Source organism: Danio rerio, chromosome 4 (genome assembly GCF_052040795.2).
Source record: "Danio rerio strain M-AB ecotype USA chromosome 4, GRCz13ab, whole genome shotgun sequence".
Lineage (NCBI taxonomy): Eukaryota > Metazoa > Chordata > Actinopteri > Cypriniformes > Danionidae > Danio > Danio rerio.
Window position 1 is genome coordinate 26,708,038 of NC_141024.2, and position 17,869 is coordinate 26,725,906.

Here is a 17,869-nt window from a genome sequence, read left to right on the forward strand (position 1 = left end):
GATGTGTGTGTGTGTGTAGTTGATGATGTAGCCTTTGCCTGTGTGCGCAATGGTGTTGGAGAGAATAAAGTTATTCTATGTGTAGCCCGCAGTGCGTGTATTAATAGCGACAAAAAGCAAAAGTTACAACATAAAGTTCGGCCAACTTTAAAATGATTTTGAGGCGGTGGTGGCAAAGCTGCCGTCATCGCAGAATGCGCTTATGGTTTATATGCTTTATGACGTCCTCCACCATTCAGAGGAATTTTTGGGTACGAGAGAGATCTCGGGTCTGGTGGGAGCAAATTGTGGCGACTGACCACTTCCCTCCTCTGTGTTTCCTCTGATGTTGTTTACCGCGTCGGCATCTCCACACACGCTCTTCCTTCTGTCATTAAACCGTGGAGAAGCACCACGTTGTCGAAAGTTTAATGATGGACAGAACGGAACGCCTCAATAAATTCAATCTGCCTGTTTACATGACAGTCGCATTGTCACATGTCCGATCTATATCTGATTTATTTCCACATATGAAGGAGGCCTGAAACCGATTTCTGAATATCCGAATGCATGCATTTTATTCGTCTTTGCACGTTCATACAACAGATCCGATCTGTGTCACATATGAGCAAAAAATCGGAATTGGGTCACATTTAACTGCCACTGTAAATGGGTCCTTAGGTAAGGCTAGATATTCTCTTAAGGTTCATACTTAGAGGAAGATGTGCTCAATGCATTATAAAGCTTGAAGCATTAGAATCGGTGATCAGTATAAGCCGATCACCATGACAACAAATCGGTACTCGATATCAGCTGCAAAAATCCTGATCGGAGCATCCCTAGCTTTGTCCCAACTTGGCTGTCAGAGCAGCAATACTCCCCCTGGCTGCACAAGACTGATCTTGTTAAGTCAGTATATACACCCTTAGGAAATAGAAGCAAACTTAAGTAAAGGTCAAGTATAAAAGTATACTTTATTTTGTCTAAGTAATTAAGCCCGAGATACACTGCAGTGACAAAAGCTGCACACTTTGTGGATAAAAAAAGATATAAAAATAAATTTAAAATTTTAGCTTGTACAGCTGTACACTTCAAATAATTGTTTTTTTTTACTGCTGTCGTTAAAAGAACCAAATTAACGCCCTCACTCTTTGTGTCAGTGTCAGTCTGAACAGATACGTCGCACCACGCCACGCCGAAACCCCCCCCTACCCAACCCCCAAAACTGTAAACCTAGGGGAAAACACTGGCCTATAAAGTGAGGTTGCCAATCTCACTCAGGTAGCACACGTGTGGAATCATGACAGGGTAATTAACCAAGATTGACCGAATGCCAGTTGACACGGTAGATCCTACTTGGAGTACGATGTTGCTGATGCCTCACTGCGGTTTGCAAGCCGAGTTACAAGGCCAAGGTATCTGAAGTGTCCTCCAGCAGGGGTCAGTTATGTCAGACAGATGAACCCAATCTTTTGATTTGCAAAATGGACAACAACCTGTACCATTAACCACACAAACTCAAGGCTATAAAAGTCGAAGACAAAGGCAGTACTAGTAAAATCTACTAATTTGGGCCAACCAATCTAAGTAAAACTATTAATATGCTTAGTATCTGGTGGCTTATGAAGCTTATATCATCTTATGATGGAATAAGGAGTAAAAGAGAAAATTGAAACTGGTATAAAGAATTTTAAAATTCTAAATGGGTAGAAAACAGTACAAAAAGGACTTTCATTCATGAACTGAACACGGCTCACTTCACAGACGGTAAAATACATTAATTTAGAAACCGGCCAGCAGTTCTAAAATCATTTAGCTCGGCGGCGAACAAAAAGGTTCAAACGTTAGGTAGCTAATCTAAGTTTCAAACCATGGGAGAATATAGTCTAGAAATATGAGAAACAGGCAGCGCCTAGCCTCACTCTAGTTACAATAGTAAAACCTTTAACAGATAGAGTTGGAGGTTTGCCAAACTATCCCAGAAGCACTGAGGGAAATCGCTGTTCCGAGCGGCGCAATGATATTTAAATCATTTGCATGACGTGCGTTTTTGCAAAAACGATTTTAAATACAGTGAACTGCAGTTTAACAGTTACGCTTACAGTAGTCATCTGTGTGCTAGTGAATGGCTGAAAGACGTGCGTCCTTCCAGCTGTGGAAAGACAGCTGCTCACACTTTTGGTCACTCTGGTGCGCACAATAGAATCACAATGGACTGAAAAAATTTGCTTCACAGAAAACGTTTAAAATGACCGCCCGCATTCTCCACCATAATCCGTGGCAAAATTAGCTCAGTTTGTGAATCCTAATGATCAATAATAACAACTTATTATTAATTATGAACACTCAGAATCAGAGATGTATAAAGTACTAGAGACTCAGACTAAAGTAAAAGTACAAGTGGGCGATCAAAAAAGTGACTTGAGTAGAAGTTGAAGTGCTCTTCAAGCACCATACTTAAGTGGAAGTATCAACACTTTTTGTGCTCAAGTATTGCAAGTAGTTTATTTCAAAGTTTACTACTCAAGTACTGAAAGTAAAAGTACGAGTATTGTGTAATGTAGTTAATAAAGAAAGCAGTCAAGATAGCATATTGTTTTGTTTATTTTAAATATCTTTTTTGGAGGCACGTGACGAAGCAGAACGAAAAGAAACATGGCTTACGATACAGTTTTTCTCTCGCGCTTGAATAACAGAGCTGACAGATTATAACAGCTTTAACACACCTTTTCAAGGTTGTGTGTCACAAAAACTGTGTCATCTACTCAAAACGCTATTGAAACCCATTTTCGAATCGCAAATTACCGGTTGTAAACGCTGTACGTGGAAGTTCAAAACATTCTACCGGAAGACGCTGGTCACTATGGTGCCCTTCAGGCAGCAGCCAAGACAAAGGTCTATACTTGTAACGAGTAGGGGTGTGAATATACACTGGTTTCACGGTTTGGTTCGGTAACGATTATCATGCCATTGATTCGGTTCAATTCGATATCTCGGTGCATTGACGATGCTTTCCATACATAATTAGATTTTTTCTTCACAGCACAAGAAAATTTTCCATTAAAATCTATAAATATATTTATATTTATATATTATTTGTAATACAATTTTGTTCTTTAATACAGCAGAAAGATATTTAAACTGTACCCTTAAATTGACCTGCTTAAAGAAAACACTCTTTCTGAAAGTATCAAACAAAACTCCAACACATGCACAGAATACAGCACGAGCATTTATAGCTGATAAACTAATAAAAATATCATCCCGCTTGCTTTTTGAGCGCATTCAGGCAAGGTCTTACATCCCTATGATTGGCTATTGTCTTCACCTGCTCAACAAAAAGGGCTGCGGTCGGCTTTAGAAATTGAAAGCGCTGTTCACCGATGGTGGGAAGAACAGCTGCGGTTACAGTCTGTATGCGCAAAATACACTGTTACCACAGGTAATCCGTAATAGACACAGTGGAGATTACATATTCCACAGGCACACTCGTGTCTTGATCCACAAGTATTGCTTTAACAGCCAAGAGGAGAGAAAAAGTTACCTCACAAACAGGTCAGCGGGTCAAATGTCCAAAGTGAGAGAGAGAGAGAGAGAGAGGCAGAGGTGGATTCTTACAGCATTTCTCCCTAGTAGTGAAATAGCGGCTCGTGTGCTTTGCTGCCTTCATTGTAGTAAGAGCGTAACTCACCCTCGCCTCCTTCGTCATAACATTGTACTGCGACTTCGCACATAGGAGATAAATGACGTCAGTAGGTAATAACCGGTTATGATCTCTTGCTGAACCGATATGAATCATTTTGACACCCCCTAGTAACGAGTAATGATGCAGCACATAAAAAATCTATCGGAGTAAAAGTATGAAACTCATCAAACATATGTACTGAAGAAAAAGTGGAAGTAGGAGTAAAAAAAAAAAACAATACTCCCGTAGAGTACAGATACAGCCTTTTAGTACTTAAGTACAGTAGTGATGTAGTTCTACTTTGTTAGTATACATCTCTGCTCAGAATTAACTTATAGTTAATTTAACAAAATTAATATAACAATGACTTTTTCTGAGCGGACTCTGTAATTATTTATTTATTTAAAAAGAAAATTATAACTACCTCTTGAGAAGTAGATGAATAGTTTAGAAGTTTTAGGAAACTTGTTCAAGTAAAGCTTGTAGCAAGGCTCCATCGTTAAATTGACCTTTTCTGTGAGGCAAAACAAAGACAATCCAACGTGGTTATAGCGGACTTATTGACTAGTCTAACATATATAAATTACTAGGCTGACAGGGTCATCAGCTAGGGGAAATGTGCAGGCCAGACGTTGGTCCTTTTAAAAACCACTGTAGGCCAGACATTGTGATGTTGAACTAGGGTGGCTATATAATAGTTGATATCTACATAATGGCCTCAAGGCTTTAGTCACGCGCAAGGTTCTCAATCAAATATTTAGATCACCTTGGTGGTTCTCAGTAGTGTGGTCTCTGAGCTGGTCAAAGTAAAGAAAATAACTGAATTAATTAAAAAAAGAATAGAACAGAGGTTCTATAGAGGGGCTATAGTCCTATTGTGGTTCAGGTTCAGACTAGGCTTTACATGCTTCTTGAGCTTTGATGGTGAGTTAAAAGGCATCCAGATGAAAATCGCAATGATGAGCTATCTGGCTAGACTTCACCCAACGCCCACTGCAGTTACTATCAGGTTACTTGCACACACTGCAACCAGATGCAAACTCTCAAACAGTATGGGACTTTAGCACAATACGTTACACTCAATGAGGTCACCGACCACCTGGCACGATTCAAAATTGGGTTTCGCCTGAAGATTCCGGTGCCACTCTAGGCCTACAGTGTTTCCCACACCATTGAATTAGGGGGGCTCCCCGCCTCCCCCAACGGCTTTCTCCGTACCCCTTGAAGTCAAGGTAATTGTATTTTATACATAGCACCAGATCACAACTTCTTTTAAAAAACAAGCTAAATAGCCGTGTGTAATATCTTAGTTACACAACGACATGTGATTCCGGTCTCTACACGTTCGCTCGATCACATATTTCTGCTCTCTGAATCGCCCACAGTGGAGTTCTACACAGCCACTCTCTGCTGTATGGGAATGAGACTGCGCGCCACGTCTGACAGGACCCAAGAAGCACGTGCAATTCCGTTTATTTTGCATAGCCTACAGCAGCCAAAACAAAGGCAAATGATGGCCCAATGCCAATTCTATTTTTGTACCCCTACCCCTTCCCCCTGGCCCTTGATACCGAGGGTAAAGGGGAAGGGTTTCAAAACTTACCCCTAAGAATTGGGACAGCACCTGCACTCGTCATCAAATGTCATCGCGATCTCTTGCTTCAAATGAGATTAGACGATCGCGACTGCTGTAGTTATTCTAGTCGAGTTACTTATTGGTATTTATCTTCAGGAAATCACTGAAGGCATATATTATGTTTTCATAACGGTCTAATGTGACAATAAGATCGTAATACTGCGCAATTAACACAGTGGCCATATTCATCTATGTAATAACACCAAAAACAACATTAACATTATAGCAGACACCGTAAAAAGGCCCATTCCTGGCCATTAGACTTTTCTGACAGGGTATTCGAGTGTCATCGAGTGACAGAATACTGTGGGACTGCTATACAGGAGGTATGATTATGGACTATAGATTGCCAAATTTAGCGTTTTTTATTTTAGCGGGGTTGTTTTAAGCGAGGCCGTAAAACACGTACGCCGTTATGAATGTATTAAACATGTGTTTGTTTGTCGTAAAAATTGTAGATAATGACAAAAAAAAAAAAAAAAGACTAATTTGTGGATCTCCTTACTTCCGGGTGTAACTATCTGCCGTTGTGGCTGGTGTATTATAGGAAATTTTCGTACCTCTTGGTTTGGAGTGTGGTCCTGAAAAATCTTTGTTCGAAGGGCTAATCACTCCTTCCCCTTAGCCCTACGCCTATAAGCTAAAGAGAACTGGGACACCCCCACCCCTTGACGTGGATGCGCAAAACGAGGGGAAGGGGCAAGGGGAAGGGCTAAGAGGTAGATATGGGATTGGGCCGATGTGTGGGAGCGTAATGCGCTCGGTCGCAGCAGCTAAAATATATACAGATGCGATGGGACCTCTGTTTAGTTTATTAGCGCGACCTGCGCGAGTGATGCAAACTTTGTTGCAAGTGCGGTAATTGTATCTCCAGTGTTTTGAGCTGCTGTGACGCTGTCACCCCTATATAGCGTCTCATCCAACCAGACCTCTCCCAGAAGCTCCGCGAATCTCCCTCAAGTTTATACCGGCCCTGTGATCCCCCAAAATGAGTTATAATACTCGGAAATCATAGCGACGAGAGTAAATGAGCAAGACAACAGATCGCGAGAGGCACAGTAATGTTCTAAGCATTACTTTATATTCTTCGGTTAAATGAATAGAGCAGTAAAGATATCGCGAGTGCAAATCCCCTCTATCTCTGAGTGATCTGCTGTCATTAGTTGGTGAACAGCAAAATATTTGAATGGTCCTGCATGTATTTAGGCCTTTTTACACATATAACAACTGAAAGTTGTGTTTTGGCAATATTGCAGGTTCACTAAAAGCTGCCTCGAACTATCAGATAAAGATTTTTTTTTTTTTACATGAATATTTAATTATATACATTTTTGTAATACACTCATTGCTATAAACAGTAGTTTATAGACCTCTTTCCTTTTCGTAAAGACGTTTTAGACTCATAGGTGTGCATTTTAATTTTTTTGCATCAAACACACGCTCCAAACTTGTTCTCGGTTGAGTCATGTTGAATTCTTCTTTTGTCAACTGCAGTGTTTCCAAATTGCATTGTAATTTTTCATAACAATTTTTGAATCTGTGTCATATTATTTTCTGTGGCGGTTCATTCCGCTGTGGCGACTCCTGATATCTAAGGGACTAAGCCAGAGTAAAATTAATGGATGAATTATTTTTTTGCAAAGCTGCTTCTGGCCATGACACGTTCACACCTGGTTATAAGATGGTTGTAAGAGACGTGTTTAAGGTATTATATGCAGCATCCTTCATTTATTCTCTCCGGCCCCGTTTACACTGTCAGGTCTTGATGCCCAATTCCGATTTGTTGCCTATATCTGATTTGTTTGCCTGTCTGTTTACACATTGTTTTAATTGTGACCCATATCCAACTCATGCGTTTACACTATACATGTCATGCATGCATAAAGGCGGGTTCTAGCTTCTGTGCCACACTAGCCACGATGGAAGAAATTGTCTTGTTTTTAGCTCTGCGAAATATGCGAAGTGTAGTATAAGCAGTGAATGGTTTAGTCCAGATTTACCCCCACGCAATTTATGTAATGGTATGGCCCTGATGTGTGTGTGTGTGTAGTTGATGATGTAGCCTTTGCCTGTGTGCGCAATGGTGTTGGAGAGAATAAAGTTATTCTATGTGTAGCCCGCAGTGCGTGTATTAATAGCGACAAAAAGCAAAAGTTACAACATAAAGTTCGGCCAACTTTAAAATGATTTTGAGGCGGTGGTGGCAAAGCTGCCGTCATCGCAGAATGCGCTTATGGTTTATATGCTTTATGACGTCCTCCACCATTCAGAGGAATTTGTGGGTACGAGAGAGATCTCGGGTCTGGTGGGAGCAAATTGTGGCGACTGACCACTTCCCTCCTCTGTGTTTCCTCTGATGTTGTTTACCGCGTCGGCATCTCCACACACGCTCTTCCTTCTGTCATTAAACCGTGGAGAAGCACCACGTTGTCGAAAGTTTAATGATGGACAGAACGGAACGCCTCAATAAATTCAATCTGCCTGTTTACATGACAGTCGCATTGTCACATGTCCGATCTATATCTGATTTATTTCCACATATGAAGGAGGCCTGAAACCGATTTCTGAATATCCGAATGCATGCATTTTATTCGTCTTTGCACGTTCATACAACAGATCCGATCTGTGTCACATATGAGCAAAAAATCGGAATTGGGTCACATTTAACTGCCACTGTAAACGGGGCCTTAGGTAAGGCTAGATATTCTCTTAAGGTTCATACTTAGAGGAAGATGTGCTCAATGCATTATAAAGCTTGAAGCATTAGAATCGGTGATCAGTATAAGCCGATCACCATGACAACAAATCGGTACTCGATATCAGCTGCAAAAATCCTGATCGGAGCATCCCTAGCTTTGTCCCAACTTGGCTGTCAGAGCAGCAATACTCCCCCTGGCTGCACAAGACTGATCTTGTTAAGTCAGTATATACACCCTTAGGAAATAGAAGCAAACTTAAGTAAAGGTCAAGTATAAAAGTATACTTTATTTTGTCTAAGTAATTAAGCCCGAGATACACTGCAGTGACAAAAGCTGCACACTTTGTGGATAAAAAAAGATATAAAAATAAATTTAAAATTTTAGCTTGTACAGCTGTACACTTCAAATAATTGTTTTTTTTTACTGCTGTCGTTAAAAGAACCAAATTAACGCCCTCACTCTTTGTGTCAGTGTCAGTCTGAACAGATACGTCGCACCACGCCACGCCGAAACCCCCCCCTACCCAACCCCCAAAACTGTAAACCTAGGGGAAAACACTGGCCTATAAAGTGAGGTTGCCAATCTCACTCAGGTAGCACACGTGTGGAATCATGACAGGGTAATTAACCAAGATTGACCGAATGCCAGTTGACACGGTAGATCCTACTTGGAGTACGATGTTGCTGATGCCTCACTGCGGTTTGCAAGCCGAGTTACAAGGCCAAGGTATCTGAAGTGTCCTCCAGCAGGGGTCAGTTATGTCAGACAGATGAACCCAATCTTTTGATTTGCAAAATGGACAACAACCTGTACCATTAACCACACAAACTCAAGGCTATAAAAGTCGAAGACAAAGGCAGTACTAGTAAAATCTACTAATTTGGGCCAACCAATCTAAGTAAAACTATTAATATGCTTAGTATCTGGTGGCTTATGAAGCTTATATCATCTTATGATGGAATAAGGAGTAAAAGAGAAAATTGAAACTGGTATAAAGAATTTTCAAATTCTAAATGGGTAGAAAACAGTACAAAAAGGACTTTCATTCATGAACTGAACACGGCTCACTTCACAGACGGTAAAATACATTAATTTAGAAACCGGCCAGCAGTTCTAAAATCATTTAGCTCGGCGGCGAACAAAAAGGTTCAAACGTTAGGTAGCTAATCTAAGTTTCAAACCATGGGAGAATATAGTCTAGAAATATGAGAAACAGGCAGCGCCTAGCCTCACTCTAGTTACAATAGTAAAACCTTTAACAGATAGAGTTGGAGGTTTGCCAAACTATCCCAGAAGCACTGAGGGAAATCGCTGTTCCGAGCGGCGCAATGATATTTAAATCATTTGCATGACGTGCGTTTTTGCAAAAACGATTTTAAATACAGTGAACTGCAGTTTAACAGTTACGCTTACAGTAGTCATCTGTGTGCTAGTGAATGGCTGAAAGACGTGCGTCCTTCCAGCTGTGGAAAGACAGCTGCTCACACTTTTGGTCACTCTGGTGCGCACAATAGAATCACAATGGACTGAAAAAATTTGCTTCACAGAAAACGTTTAAAATGACCGCCCGCATTCTCCACCATAATCCGTGGCAAAATTAGCTCAGTTTGTGAATCCTAATGATCAATAATAACAACTTATTATTAATTATGAACACTCAGAATCAGAGATGTATAAAGTACTAGAGACTCAGACTAAAGTAAAAGTACAAGTGGGCGATCAAAAAAGTGACTTGAGTAGAAGTTGAAGTGCTCTTCAAGCACCATACTTAAGTGGAAGTATCAACACTTTTTGTGCTCAAGTATTGCAAGTAGTTTATTTCAAAGTTTACTACTCAAGTACTGAAAGTAAAAGTACGAGTATTGTGTAATGTAGTTAATAAAGAAAGCAGTCAAGATAGCATATTGTTTTGTTTATTTTAAATATCTTTTTTGGAGGCACGTGACGAAGCAGAACGAAAAGAAACATGGCTTACGATACAGTTTTTCTCTCGCGCTTGAATAACAGAGCTGACAGATTATAACAGCTTTAACACACCTTTTCAAGGTTGTGTGTCACAAAAACTGTGTCATCTACTCAAAACGCTATTGAAACCCATTTTCGAATCGCAAATTACCGGTTGTAAACGCTGTACGTGGAAGTTCAAAACATTCTACCGGAAGACGCTGGTCACTATGGTGCCCTTCAGGCAGCAGCCAAGACAAAGGTCTATACTTGTAACGAGTAGGGGTGTGAATATACACTGGTTTCACGGTTTGGTTCGGTAACGATTATCATGCCATTGATTCGGTTCAATTCGATATCTCGGTGCATTGACGATGCTTTCCATACATAATTAGATTTTTTCTTCACAGCACAAGAAAATTTTCCATTAAAATCTATAAATATATTTATATTTATATATTATTTGTAATACAATTTTGTTCTTTAATACAGCAGAAAGATATTTAAACTGTACCCTTAATTTGACCTGCTTAAAGAAAACACTCTTTCTGAAAGTATCAAACAAAACTCCAACACATGCACAGAATACAGCACGAGCATTTATAGCTGATAAACTAATAAAAATATCATCCCGCTTGCTTTTTGAGCGCATTCAGGCAAGGTCTTACATCCCTATGATTGGCTATTGTCTTCACCTGCTCAACAAAAAGGGCTGCGGTCGGCTTTAGAAATGAAAGCGCTGTTCACCGATGGTGGGAAGAACAGCTGCGGTTACAGTCTGTATGCGCAAAATACACTGTTACCACAGGTAATCCGTAATAGACACAGTGGAGATTACATATTCCACAGGCACGCTCGTGTCTTGATCCACAAGTATTGCTTTAACAGCCAAGAGGAGAGAAAAAGTTACCTCACAAACAGGTCAGCGGGTCAAATGTCCAAAGTGAGAGAGAGAGAGAGAGAGAGGCAGAGGTGGATTCTTACAGCATTTCTCCCTAGTAGTGAAATAGCGGCTCGTGTGCTTTGCTGCCTTCATTGTAGTAAGAGCGTAACTCACCCTCGCCTCCTTCGTCATAACATTGTACTGCGACTTCGCACATAGGAGATAAATGACGTCAGTAGGTAATAACCGGTTATGATCTCTTGCTGAACCGATATGAATCATTTTGACACCCCCTAGTAACGAGTAATGATGCAGCACATAAAAAATCTATCGGAGTAAAAGTATGAAACTCATCGAACATATGTACTGAAGAAAAAGTGGAAGTAGGAGTAAAAAAAAAAAACAATACTCCCGTAGAGTACAGATACAGCCTTTTAGTACTTAAGTACAGTAGTGAAGTAGTTCTACTTTGTTAGTATACATCTCTGCTCAGAATTAACTTATAGTTAATTTAACAAAATTAATATAACAATGACTTTTTCTGAGCGGACTCTGTAATTATTTATTTATTTAAAAAGAAAATTATAACTACCTCTTGAGAAGTAGATGAATAGTTTAGAAGTTTTAGGAAACTTGTTCAAGTAAAGCTTGTAGCAAGGCTCCATCGTTAAATTGACCTTTTCTGTGAGGCAAAACAAAGACAATCCAACGTGGTTATAGCGGACTTATTGACTAGTCTAACATATATAAATTACTAGGCTGACAGGGTCATCAGCTAGGGGAAATGTGCAGGCCAGACGTTGGTCCTTTTAAAAACCACTGTAGGCCAGACATTGTGATGTTGAACTAGGGTGGCTATATAATAGTTGATATCTACATAATGGCCTCAAGGCTTTTGTCACGCGCAAGGTTCTCAATCAAATATTTAGATCACCTTGGTGGTTCTCAGTAGTGTGGTCTCTGAGCTGGTCAAAGTAAAGAAAATAACTGAATTAATTAAAAAAAGAATAGAACAGAGGTTCTATAGAGGGGCTATAGTCCTATTGTGGTTCAGATTCAGACTAGGCTTTACATGCTTCTTGAGCTTTGATGGTGAGTTAAAAGGCATCCAGATGAAAATCGCAATGATGAGCTATCTGGCTAGACTTCACCCAACGCCCACTGCAGTTACTATCAGGTTACTTGCACACACTGCAACCAGATGCAAACTCTCAAACAGTATGGGACTTTAGCACAATACGTTACACTCAATGAGGTCACCGACCACCTGGCACGATTCAAAATTGGGTTTCGCCTGAAGATTCCGGTGCCACTCTAGGCCTACAGTGTTTCCCACACCATTGAATTAGGGGGGCTCCCCGCCTCCCCCAACGGCTTTCTCCGTCCCCCTTGAAGTCAAGGTAATTGTATTTTATACATAGCACCAGATCACAACTTCTTTTAAAAAACAAGCTAAATAGCCGTGTGTAATATCTTAGTTACACAACGACATGTGATTCCGGTCTCTACACGTTCGCTCGATCACATATTTCTGCTCTCTGAATCGCCCACAGTGGAGTTCTACACAGCCACTCTCTGCTGTATGGGAATGAGACTGCGCGCCACGTCTGACAGGACCCAAGAAGCACGTGCAATTCCGTTTATTTTGCATAGCCTACAGCAGCCAAAACAAAGGCAAATGATGGCCCAATGCCAATTCTATTTTTGTACCCCTACCCCTTCCCCCTGGCCCTTGATACCGAGGGTAAAGGGGAAGGGTTTCAAAACTTACCCCTAAGAATTGGGACAGCACCTGCACTCGTCATCAAATGTCATCGCGATCTCTTGCTTCAAATGAGATTAGACGATCGCGACTGCTGTAGTTATTCTAGTCGAGTTACTTATTGGTATTTATCTTCAGGAAATCACTGAAGGCATATATTATGTTTTCATAACGGTCTAATGTGACAATAAGATCGTAATACTGCGCAATTAACACAGTGGCCATATTCATCTATGTAATAACACCAAAAACAACATTAACATTATAGCAGACACCGTAAAAAGGCCCATTCCTGGCCATTAGACTTTTCTGACAGGGTATTCGAGTGTCATCGAGTGACAGAATACTGTGGGACTGCTATACAGGAGGTATGATTATGGACTATAGATTGCCAAATTTAGCGTTTTTTATTTTAGCGGGGTTGTTTTAAGCGAGGCCGTAAAACACGTACGCCGTTATGAATGTATTAAACATGTGTTTGTTTGTCGTAAAAATTGTAGATAATGACAAAAAAAAAAAAAAAAGACTAATTTGTGGATCTCCTTACTTCCGGGTGTAACTATCTGCCGTTGTGGCTGGTGTATTATAGGAAATTTTCGTACCTCTTGGTTTGGAGTGTGGTCCTGAAAAATCTTTGTTCGAAGGGCTAATCACTCCTTCCCCTTAGCCCTACGCCTATAAGCTAAAGAGAACTGGGACACCCCCACCCCTTGACGTGGATGCGCAAAACGAGGGGAAGGGGCAAGGGGAAGGGCTAAGAGGTAGATATGGGATTGGGCCGATGTGTGGGAGCGTAATGCGCTCGGTCGCAGCAGCTAAAATATATACAGATGCGATGGGACCTCTGTTTAGTTTATTAGCGCGACCTGCGCGAGTGATGCAAACTTTGTTGCAAGTGCGGTAATTGTATCTCCAGTGTTTTGAGCTGCTGTGACGCTGTCACCCCTATATAGCGTCTCATCCAACCAGACCTCTCCCAGAAGCTCCGCGAATCTCCCTCAAGTTTATACCGGCCCTGTGATCCCCCAAAATGAGTTATAATACTCGGAAATCATAGCGACGAGAGTAAATGAGCAAGACAACAGATCGCGAGAGGCACAGTAATGTTCTAAGCATTACTTTATATTCTTCGGTTAAATGAATAGAGCAGTAAAGATATCGCGAGTGCAAATCCCCTCTATCTCTGAGTGATCTGCTGTCATTAGTTGGTGAACAGCAAAATATTTGAATGGTCCTGCATGTATTTAGGCCTTTTTACACATATAACAACTGAAAGTTGTGTTTTGGCAATATTGCAGGTTCACTAAAAGCTGCCTCGAACTATCAGATAAAGATTTTTTTTTTTTTACATGAATATTTAATTATATACATTTTTGTAATACACTCATTGCTATAAACAGTAGTTTATAGACCTCTTTCCTTTTCGTAAAGACGTTTTAGACTCATAGGTGTGCATTTTAATTTTTTTGCATCAAACATACGCTCCAAACTTGTTCTCGGTTGAGTCATGTTGAATTCTTCTTTTGTCAACTGCAGTGTTTCCAAATTGCATTGTAATTTTTCATAACAATTTTTGAATCTGTGTCATATTATTTTCTGTGGCGGTTCATTCCGCTGTGGCGACTCCTGATATCTAAGGGACTAAGCCAGAGTAAAATTAATGGATGAATTATTTTTTTGCAAAGCTGCTTCTGGCCATGACACGTTCACACCTGGTTATAAGATGGTTGTAAGAGACGTGTTTAAGGTATTATATGCAGCATCCTTCATTTATTCTCTCCGGCCCCGTTTACACTGTCAGGTCTTGATGCCCAATTCCGATTTGTTGCCTATAACTGATTTGTTTGCCTGTCTGTTTACACATTGTTTTAATTGTGACCCATATCCAACTCATGCGTTTACACTATACATGTCATGCATGCATAAAGGCGGGTTCTAGCTTCTGTGCCACACTAGCCACGATGGAAGAAATTGTCTTGTTTTTAGCTCTGCGAAATATGCGAAGTGTAGTATAAGCAGTGAATGGTTTAGTCCAGATTTACCCCCACGCAATTTATGTAATGGTATGGCCCTGATGTGTGTGTGTGTGTGTAGTTGATGATGTAGCCTTTGCCTGTGTGCGCAATGGTGTTGGAGAGAATAAAGTTATTCTATGTGTAGCCCGCAGTGCGTGTATTAATAGTGACAAAATGCAAAAGTTACAACATAAAGTTCGGCCAACTTTAAAATGATTTTGAGGCGGTGGTGGCAAAGCTGCCGTCATCGCAGAATGCGCTTATGGTTTATATGCTTTATGACGTCCTCCACCATTCAGAGGAATTTGTGGGTACGAGAGAGATCTCGGGTCTGGTGGGAGCAAATTGTGGCGACTGACCACTTCCCTCCTCTGTGTTTCCTCTGATGTTGTTTACCGCGTCGGCATCTCCACACACGCTCTTCCTTCTGTCATTAAACCGTGGAGAAGCACCACGTTGTCGAAAGTTTAATGATGGACAGAACAAAACGCCTCAATAAATTCAATCTGCCTGTTTACATGACAGTCGCATTGTCACATGTCCGATCTATATCTGATTTATTTCCACATATGAAGGAGGCCTGAAACCGATTTCTGAATATCCGAATGCATGCATTTTATTCGTCTTTGCACGTTCATACAACAGATCCGATCTGTGTCACATATGAGCAAAAAATCGGAATTGGGTCACATTTAACTGCCACTGTAAACGGGGCCTTAGGTAAGGCTAGATATTCTCTTAAGGTTCATACTTAGAGGAAGATGTGCTCAATGCATTATAAAGCTTGAAGCATTAGAATCGGTGATCAGTATAAGCCGATCACCATGACAACAAATCGGTACTCGATATCAGCTGCAAAAATCCTGATCGGAGCATCCCTAGCTTTGTCCCAACTTGGCTGTCAGAGCAGCAATACTCCCCCTGGCTGCACAAGACTGATCTTGTTAAGTCAGTATATACACCCTTAGGAAATAGAAGCAAACTTAAGTAAAGGTCAAGTATAAAAGTATACTTTATTTTGTCTAAGTAATTAAGCCCGAGATACACTGCAGTGACAAAAGCTGCACACTTTGTGGATAAAAAAAGATATAAAAATAAATTTAAAATTTTAGCTTGTACAGCTGTACACTTCAAATAATTGTTTTTTTTTTTACTGCTGTCGTTAAAAGAACCAAATTAACGCCCTCACTCTTTGTGTCAGTGTCAGTCTGAACAGATACGTCGCACCACGCCATGCCGAACCCCCCCCCCCCACCCAACCCCCAAAACTGTAAACCAAGGGGAAAACACTGGCCTATAAAGTGAGGTTGCCAATCTCACTCAGGTAGCACACGTGTGGAATCATGACAGGGTAATTAACCAAGATTGACCGAATGCCAGTTGACACGGTAGATCCTACTTGGAGTACGATGTTGCTGATGCCTCACTGCGGTTTGCAAGCCGAGTTACAAGGCCAAGGTATCTGAAGTGTCCTCCAGCAGGGGTCAGTTATGTCAGACAGATGAACCCAATCTTTTGATTTGCAAAATGGACAACAACCTGTACCATTAACCACACAAACTCAAGGCTATAAAAGTCGAAGACAAAGGCAGTACTAGTAAAATCTACTAATTTGGGCCAACCACTCTAAGTAAAACTATTAATATGCTTAGTATCTGGTGGCTTATGAAGCTTATATCATCTTATGATGGAATAAGGAGCAAAAGAGAAAATTGAAACTGGTATAAAGAATTTTAAAATTCTAAATGGGTAGAAAACAGTACAGGATGCACAGCGCACGAGACACGTGTGTGATGAGCCAATGAGCGCTCAGGGATCGAATTTAATTTACAAAAAGGACTTTCATTCATGAACTGAACACGGCTCACTTCACAGACGGTAAAATACATTAATTTAGAAACCGGCCAGCAGTTCTAAAATCATTTAGCTCGGGGCGAACAAAAAGGTTCAAACGTTAGGTAGCTAATCTAAGTTTCAAACCATGGGAGAATATAGTCTAGAAATATGAGAAACAGGCAGCGCCTAGCCTCACTCTAGTTACAATAGTAAAACCTTTAACAGATAGAGTTGGAGGTTTGCCAAACTATCCCAGAAGCACTGAGGGAAATCGCTGTTCCGAGCGGCGCAATGATATTTAAATCATTTGCATGACGTGCGTTTTTGAAAAAACGATTTTAAATACAGTGAACTGCAGTTTAACAGTTACGCTTACAGTAGTCATCTGTGTGCTAGTGAATGGCTGAAAGACGTGCGTCCTTCCAGCTGTGGAAAGACAGCTGCTCACACTTTTGGTCACTCTGGTGCGCACAATAGAATCACAATGGACTGAAAAAATTTGCTTCACAGAAAACGTTTAAAATGACCGCCCGCATTCTCCACCATAATCCGTGGCAAAATAAGCTCAGTTTGTGAATCCTAATGATCAATAATAACAACTTATTATTAATTATGAACACTCAGAATCAGAGATGTATAAAGTACTAGAGACTCAGACTAAAGTAAAAGTACAAGTGGGCGATCAAAAAAGTGACTTGAGTAGAAGTTGAAGTGCTCTTTAAGCACCATACTTAAGTGGAAGTATCAACACTTTTTGTGCTCAAGTATTGCAAGTAGTTTATTTCAAAGTTTACTACTCAAGTACTGAAAGTAAAAGTACAAGTATTGTGTAATGTAGTTAATAAAGAAAGCAGTCAAGATAGCATATTGTTTTGTTTATTTTAAATATCTTTTTTGGAGGCACGTGACGAAGCAGAACGAAAAGAAACATGGCTTACGATACAGTTTTTCTCTCGCGCTTGAATAACAGAGCTGACAGATTATAACAGCTTTAACACACCTTTTCAAGGTTGTGTGTCACAAAAACTGTGTCATCTACTCAAAACGCTATTGAAACCCATTTTCGAATCGCAAATTACCGGTTGTAAACGCTGTACGTGGAAGTTCAAAACATTCTACCGGAAGACGCTGGTCACTATGGTGCCCTTCAGGCAGCAGCCAAGACAAAGGTCTATACTTGTAACGAGTAGGGGTGTGAATATACACTGGTTTCACGGTTTGGTTCGGTAACGATTATCATGCCATTGATTCGGTTCAATTCGATATCTCGGTGCATTGACGATGCTTTCCATACATAATTAGATTTTTTCTTCACAGCACAAGAAAATTTTCCATTAAAATCTATAAATATATTTATATTTATATATTATTTGTAATATAATTTTGTTCTTTAATACAGCAGAAAGATATTTAAACTGTACCCTTAATTT

At 40.4% G+C, this 17,869-nt stretch overlaps 1 protein-coding gene and 2 long non-coding RNA genes across 8 annotated transcripts in view; 1 reads left to right on the plus strand and 2 right to left on the minus strand.

Moving 5' to 3' along the window:
• Positions 1 to 17,869, minus strand: part of LOC147844739 (uncharacterized) — a 120,607-nt gene that overhangs the window by 68,734 nt on the left and 34,004 nt on the right. The gene's annotated exons all lie outside the window — the stretch shown is intronic.
• The window catches only part of LOC148679954 (uncharacterized), a 113,241-nt gene that overhangs the window by 43,535 nt on the left and 51,837 nt on the right, over positions 1 to 17,869 (plus strand). The window lies entirely within an intron of this gene.
• LOC148679955 (uncharacterized) lies at positions 14,181 to 16,983 on the minus strand. The gene is made up of 2 exons (XR_015942441.1): positions 14,966 to 16,983; positions 14,181 to 14,927 (listed from the first exon to the last, which is right to left on the minus strand). It is a non-coding gene; the product is annotated as an uncharacterized LOC148679955 (long non-coding RNA).